The following is a 7,674-nucleotide window of genomic DNA, read 5'->3' as shown; positions in this document are numbered from 1 at the left end:
ACTGCCTGTTTCCTGCTGACATGACCACCATCGCCACCATCACCTCCAGACGCTAAACACGGGAACACATATTTTACACATAAATATTGGATGGTCACTGATGATTAGAAGACTGACCAGAGTCACCAGGTTAAGAGCCTTGAGTATAAGGGAGAAAAACAAAGCTAGACGTTAGCTGTCAAGAATGCCTGGGTGGGGCAGGGGCTTCCCTGGTGGCTCAGTGCTAAAGAATCCACCTGCCAATGCAACGGACATGGGTTTGATCCCTGATCCCAGAGGATCCCATATGCCTCGGAGCAACTAAGCCCGTGCACCACAACTACCGATCTGTGCTCTAGAGGCGGTGCTCTGCAACAAGGGAAGCCACTCCGGTGAGAAGGCTGCGCACTGCAACTAGAGCGTAGTCCCAGCTTGCTGCAACTAGAGAAAAGCCCTTGCAGTAACGAAGACCCAGTACAGCCATAAATAAATAAATAAATCATTTTTTAAAAAAGGAAAAATGAAGACGAAATTAAACTCATCTTTAGATATTCAAGGGATTTAAGCTGGCTGTGGGATGAACTGTGAAAGAAAAGAACAAAATGAAAGAACATCTAGACCGTTTCATGGAAGATTATGTCTTTAAAAAAAGAAAGAAAGAAAGATTCAAGAGATCAATAATGCCTGGGGAATAACTAAAGCGACTCTGCAGGTTCAAGGCTACCATCCCTAGTTTTACAGCGCCCTCTGGTGGTGACATAGAACTGTTGCATAGGATTCCCAGGCCAACGGGGAGAATTGCAAGATTCTGAGTCCCGGCTAACAGGCTCTCTCAGCACCTCGGATGGCCTTTGTCCACTTTTTCTGTCATCTTCCCCACAGCCTATCTCTGAGGAATTTAAAATCTCTTTTCGCTTTGAAATGTTTCCAAGAGAAGTTGTATCACTGAGCCCACAGGTAGACTGAGGGTAGTTTTAGGGGAAGAAGTAATCAGCACCCTGTGTGTGTGCTAAGTCACTTCAGTCGTCTCTGACTCTTTGCGACCCCGTGGACTGTAGCCCGCCAGGCTCCTCTGTCCATGGGATTCTCCAGGCAAGAATACTGGAGTGGGTTGCTGTGCCCTCCTCCAGGGGATCTCCCCAACCCAGGGACTGAACCTGTGTCTCAGGTCTCCTGCATTGGCAGGCGGGTTCTTTACCGCTAGCACCACCTGGGAAGCCCAATAAGCACCCTAGTTCGCCACTTCTCACAAATTTGGAATGTGGCATTGATTACAGCTATCACTGCGTCTCATTATGTTAATAGTTATTACAATCCTAAATATTTCATGTTCTTAAATATTTCGTCAATGGGAGCAGTTGACACAGGCAAATCATTTTTCTTTTGTATGCACATTTTTGTTTACCTTGTAAAATGTGCCTTATATGTCCCTACTGCCCTGCTGTTATAGCCCCAAATTAGAAAAAAATCATCAATGACTCGAAAGTGCTTCCTTGACTCATAAAAGCAGCCATGAAGATAGTAATAGGGATCTGACCACTCAGAACAATGCCGTCCGTAAAGTGTGAACAGCATTCAGTGGGGTACAATATGTCCAAAGGGGCTGGGATGAAGGAAAATATGAGTGATCATTTCTCACAATAAGAAAAAGAGAAACTGCAAATAGGAACTACCACAAACATTATCTGGAAACTGGAGGGTTTGGAAGTCTTTTTTTTTTTTTGGCCACACTATGTGGCATGTGGGATCTTGGTTCCCTGACCAGGAACCAAACCAGTGGAAGCCTGGAATGGAAGCATGGAGTCTTAACCACTGGACCACCAGGGAGGTCCCAGAAACTGGGTTTTGTTGACGACTCACCCCGTCCCCAGTGCATTATCAACTCTAAAAATGTCAAATCAAGGCTCAAAGTCATCAAAGCCTGTGTACTGGTCACAGGTAAAGCCTACCGATTTTTTTTTTTTCCCAGAATAAGCCCAATATAGCATTTCCCAGAATAAAAATTTAATTTTGTGATAGAGTTAGAAAAAGCCCCCCAAAATAGAGCACATCACTCCTAGTTGCCCTCACTCTTCAGAGCAAACATGGGTACACAACAGAAAAGACAGACAAACCAGTTGTGGAGTTAGTGACACAAATACTTGGCAAGAAAGCAGTGTGATGAAATGCCACTGCTGGATGTCATAGAACAATGGCACACCAAGTTCACGAGGAATCACCGTTAGGTACAGATGCCAGCATTCAAGTCTCCTGGTGAAAATTTTCATATCCAGACTGTGCAATAGCTTTTAGAAAGGGGAAAAGGTAGATGATGGCAAAGTAGTCACTGAATTTTTGTTCCGCTTATCTCTCAAATTCTCTACTGCCAGAGGAAAATATTTTGTTTTATTAGAGGTTATTTGGTAAATGAAAAAGATACCTTGGAATCAGGACAGATGAAACACTGGCTTTTGGGAGCAAGAAGGCAGGAGGTTGAAATTCTAACAAAGGAGATATTCCGACTCTGTTTCACTTTCTCCCTCTGAGAAGCGGGAATGATGCTGTTAACAGTAATAATAATGCCTGTTTCCTACAGAGGTGGTTAAGATTAGTGAAGAACTTCACATAAAGCAATGTCTGGCATATCGAAAGCCCTCAGTGGGGACTTCCCTGGTGGTGCAGCGGCTAAGACTCTGGGCTCCCAGTGCAGGGGGCCTGGGTTCAATCCCAGTTTAAGGAACTAGATCCCACATGCTGCAACTAAGAGTTTGCATGTCACAACTAAAGATCCCGCATGCTGCCACGAAGATCAAACATCCTGCAATTAAAAAAATAAGGAAGTACTCAATAAAGGTGAGTTATTATTATCGTTACCTGAATGCTGGTTTGAACACTGTTTAATTCAGAGAACCACTGACAGTGCTCAATATGTGTCCTGAACCTAATTCAGTGTTGGAAGAAATAGATTTTGACTCATTTTCATTGTGAGTCAAACTGCAGTCATGAAGGATACATTCTTTTCAACATGGTCATAGAAATAGTAGTACAGGAACCTGCTTCCTTCTGCCAAGCCCTGGGAAGCACATAAACACTGGAGGGCAGAGAAGTTGACATGAATTCTGTTTTGTTTTAGCGTTTTTATTGAGATACAATTCACATAGCATAAAATTCACTTTTTTTTTTTTTTTAATTTAGTGGGGTTTTCTTTTTGGTCACAGCGCATGGCAGACAGAGTCTTAGTTCCTTGACCAGGGATCAAACTCATGCACCCCGCAATTTAGAAGTGTGGAGTCCTAACCACTGGACCACCAGGTAAGTCCCAAAATTCACCATTTTAAAGTGTATGTTTTTAGTATATTCACTCTGTTGTACAACCATCAACGCTATCTAATTTCCAGAACATTCCTATCACCCTAAAAAGAAACGCCATACCTATTAGCTGTTAGTCTAAATTCTCTTCTTCCCCCAACCACTGGCAACTGCTAACCTACTTCCTGTCTTCTATGGCTTTGCCTGTTCTGGATATTTCTGTATAAATGGCATCTTAACTATGTGGTCTTTTCTGTTTGATTTCCTTCACTTAGCACCATATTCTCAAAGTTCATCCATGTTGTGGCATATAATAGTTCTTGACTCCTCTTTACAGCTGAATAATATTCTGCTGTACGGATAGACCCCATTTTGTTTATTTATTCATCGGTAGATCAACATTGGATTGTTTCTGGTTTGGGGCTATTTTGAATAATGTTGCTATGAACATTCATGCATGAGCATGTGTGTGAATGAATGTTTTCAATTTTCTCAGGTATATGTGAATGAAATTTCTGAGTCAGATGGTAATTCTGTATTTTACCTTTTGAGGAATTGCCAAACTGCTTCCCACAGCAGCTGAAATAGTTTACATTCCCAGGAACAATGTATGAGGATTTCACTTTCTCTACATTCTCACCAACACTTGTCAATGCTGTTATATTATAATTATATAGTATATATTATAATTATATTATAATTATTATAACTATCCTGGTGGATGTGAAGTAGCATCTCATTATCATTTTGGTTTACATTTCCCTAGTAACTAATAATGTTAAAAACATTTTTCCATGCAATTTTTGGCCATTTGTGTACCTTCTTTGGATAAATATCTATTCAAACCCTTTGCCCAATTTTTTAACTAGGTGATCTTTTGAATATTGAGTTGCAAGGGTTTTTTTTTTTTTTTTGTAGTCTGGACACTAGCTCCCTATCTTATATGTGATTTGCAAATATTTTCTCCCATTCTGTGAGTTGCATTTTCATGTTCTTCTTAGTGTTCTTTGACCACAAAAGTTTTATTTTTGATGAGGTCCAATTTATTTGCATGTTTCCCTCCTTGATTTCTTGTGCTTTTGTTCTCATTTCTAAGAATCCGTTGCCTAATCGAAGGTCACACAAACTTTCATGTATGTTTTGTTCTAAAGTTTTATAGTTTTAGCTCTTACATGTAGGTCTTTGATTTTTGAGTTCAGTTCCTTTTTTAAAGATTTTTTTAAATGTAGACCATTTTTAAAGTCTTTATTGAATTTATCATATACAATACTGCTTCTGTTTTATGTTTTGGTTTTTTGGCCTCAAGATATGTGGGCTCTTAGCTCCCCAGCAAGGGATAGAACCTTTACCGCCTGCATTGGAAGGTGAAGTCTAATTCACCAGACCACCAGGAAAGTCCCTTGAGTTAAGTTTTGTTTATGGTATGAAGAAAGGGTTCAAATTCATTCTTTTGTATGTGGATATCTAGTTTTACCAGCATCTTTTGTTGAAAAAGCTTATCTTTCCCCCATTTAATCGTCTCGGCACCTTTATTGATCATAAATGTATGGTTCGTTTTCCGACTCCCAATTCTATCCCGTCCATCTATGACTGTCCTTGTGCTAATTCTACACTGTCTTGATTACTGTAGCTTTGTCACAAGTTTTGAAATTGGCAAGTGTGGGTCTTTCAACTTTGTCCTTCTGTTTTCAAGACTGTACTGGTTATTCCTGGTTCTTTGCAATTTTGTATGCAATTTAGGATTAGCCTGTCCATTTCTGGAAAAGAAGAAAAGTCGTATTAACAGAGATTTCATTGACTCTGTAGATCGATTTGGTGAGCATTGCCATCTTAACAATATTAAGTATTCTAAACAATGAACAAGAATGTCTTTAGGTTTGTCTAAACGTCCTTAACTTCTTTCAATGTTTCAGATGTACAAGACTTGCACTTATTTGGTTAAATTTATCCCTAAGTATTTTATTCTTTTTGATGCTATTATAAATGGAATTGTTTTCTTAATTTAAGATTGCTCATTGCTGGTAAATAGAAATGAAACTGACTTTTATATTGATCTTACATCCCTCAGGTTTGCTGAACTTACTTATTATCTCTAATCAGGATTGGGTTTTTTGTTTGTTTGTTTGTTTGTTTGGGATTTTTGTTCATCAATTCTTCAGGGTATTTTTTTAAAAAATATATAAGACAATGTCATCTGAAAATACAGTTTTACTTCTTCTTTTTCACTATATGAATTTTTGAAATGTGGGGACTTCCCTGGAGGTTCAGTGGTTAAGACTTTGCCTTACAATGCAAGGGGACATGGGTTTGATCCCTGGTCAGAAAGCTAAGATCCCACATGCCTCACAAACAAACAAAACTATGAAATGTGGGGTGACAATAAATAAGAATACCAATAAAGTTCATTTCTCCAATTGCAAGTGGTTTGTTCAAGTAATATGTCTTAATTATATATCGGAACCCAGGACCAAAATTTCACAGTTGTAACTCTGGCATAAAACATCAGGATTTCTTAAAGCTAGAACTCTGACACAGTTGCCTCTTCAAAGTTTTACTGTGTCCCAATATTTGATTTCTTTGAAAAAGAAATAAAAAACATATAATTGGGAGAATTTTAAAACTACTTTGATAAAATGGTAAACTCACACACACACACAACTTGTAATTCTACATCAGAATGAGAAAGTGAAATGAAAGTTGCTCTGTTGTGCCTGACTCTTTGCGACCCCATGGACTATACAATCCATGTATTCCAATACAATCTAGTGTTCCAGGCCAGAATACTAGAGTGGGTAGCCTTTCCCTTCTCCAGGGGATCTTCCCAACCCAGGGATCAAACCCAGGTTTCCCGCTTTGTAGGCAGATTCTTTACCAGCTGAGCCACAAGGGAAGCCCAAGAATACTGGAGTGGGTGGGCTATCCCTTCTCCAGCAGATCTTGCCAACCCGGGAATTGAACCAGGGTCCCCTGCATTGCAAACGGATTCTTTGCCAACTGAGCTATCAGGGAAGCCCTTCAGAATAAGAAGTACCTTCCAAAGCTGAACCAAGTCAAGGATTGGATAAGGAATCCCCAGTTGCCCGCACCTTCCCTGATGGCTCAGAAGGTAAAGAATCTGCCTGCAATGCAGGAGACCTGGGTTCAATCCCTGGGTGGGGAAGATGCCCTAGAGAAGGAAATGGCAACTCACTCCAGTGTTCTTACCTGGAAAATCCCTATGGTCAGAGGAGACTGGTGGGCTACAGTCTATGCGGTCATAAGAGTCAAACACGACTAAGTGACTAAACCACCACCCAGTTAAAATAGTCAGTCTTTAAACTTGCAGACTTCAGTCCTAATGGTTCAGCAAACCATCTTCCATGAGATTGCTCTGCACAGTTCTGAATGGAAGTTTCATCTGTTATCCAGGCCTGTCTCATGAAGCACTCAACCTCATTCCTTAACTTGTCCTAATCGAGTGGAAATAGAACAACAACAACAACAAAAACGCTGGGTATGACTCAAACCTGAGACATGACTCAAACTCTCTGACACTGACCTCAATATACATATTTTAGTGAAGGTTTCATGTATATCTTTCTCATTGCTTTGTTACCTTTTTATATGTTTTTTTATACTATTTTAGAGTTTGTGATCATTTTTCACATGTGTCCAAAATTTTGGTACTTTTGTGTACTGGACACCCACTAAAGTGGTCTGTAGATGCTTAAGCTTGAAAAAAACTGGTTTTTCAAGGGCACTGGACTGGGAGCCAGGATGTCTAGGTCTTAGTCTTGGTTTTGACCTTGACTATGTTAGTCAACTTCGATAAGCCTTACTCTCCCCGTTCTAGGATAGATTGTATTTCCTGCTCTGGCTTCCTCACATGGCTCTGTGGAAAGCAAACAAGAAAATGGACACACAGGTGCTTTGTAACCTCTAAGACTCTGCAAACGTATGAGATGAGATGGTGTTTTGTTTTGTTTTTTTAATTTTTACTGGAGTATAGTTGATTTACAATGTTGTGTTAGTTTCAGGTGTATAGCAAAGTGAATCAGTATGAGACGGTCTTTTAAAAAGACCCTCTGTCCCTTTGGCTGCCTTTCTTTTAGTTCCTTTGTGTGTGTCCCCACCAGCTGTCATCAGCCTGTTCCCACACCCTGCCCCCAGCTTTGTGCTTATAAATCTAGTCTATTATCCCCACCGCCATCCTGAGGACCAAAGCCTGTTTGTCTCTGGTGAAGAAAGTACCCAGGCCTCCTGAATCTTGCTCTAAAACTTTTTTTTTGTTTTGACCACATTGCAGCATGTGGGATCTTAGTTCCCTGCCTAGGGATTGAACCCAAGCCTCCTGCATTGGTGGCAGCCTTTAACCACTGGACCGTCAGGAAAGTCTTATTGCTCTAACTCTCCTGTACCCCAAGACTC

Source organism: Giraffa tippelskirchi, chromosome 4, assembly GCF_054371585.1.
Source record: "Giraffa tippelskirchi isolate mGirTip1 chromosome 4, T2T-mGirTip1v1.2.pri, whole genome shotgun sequence".
Lineage (NCBI taxonomy): Eukaryota > Metazoa > Chordata > Mammalia > Artiodactyla > Giraffidae > Giraffa > Giraffa tippelskirchi.
This window is presented reverse-complemented; position numbering follows the sequence as displayed.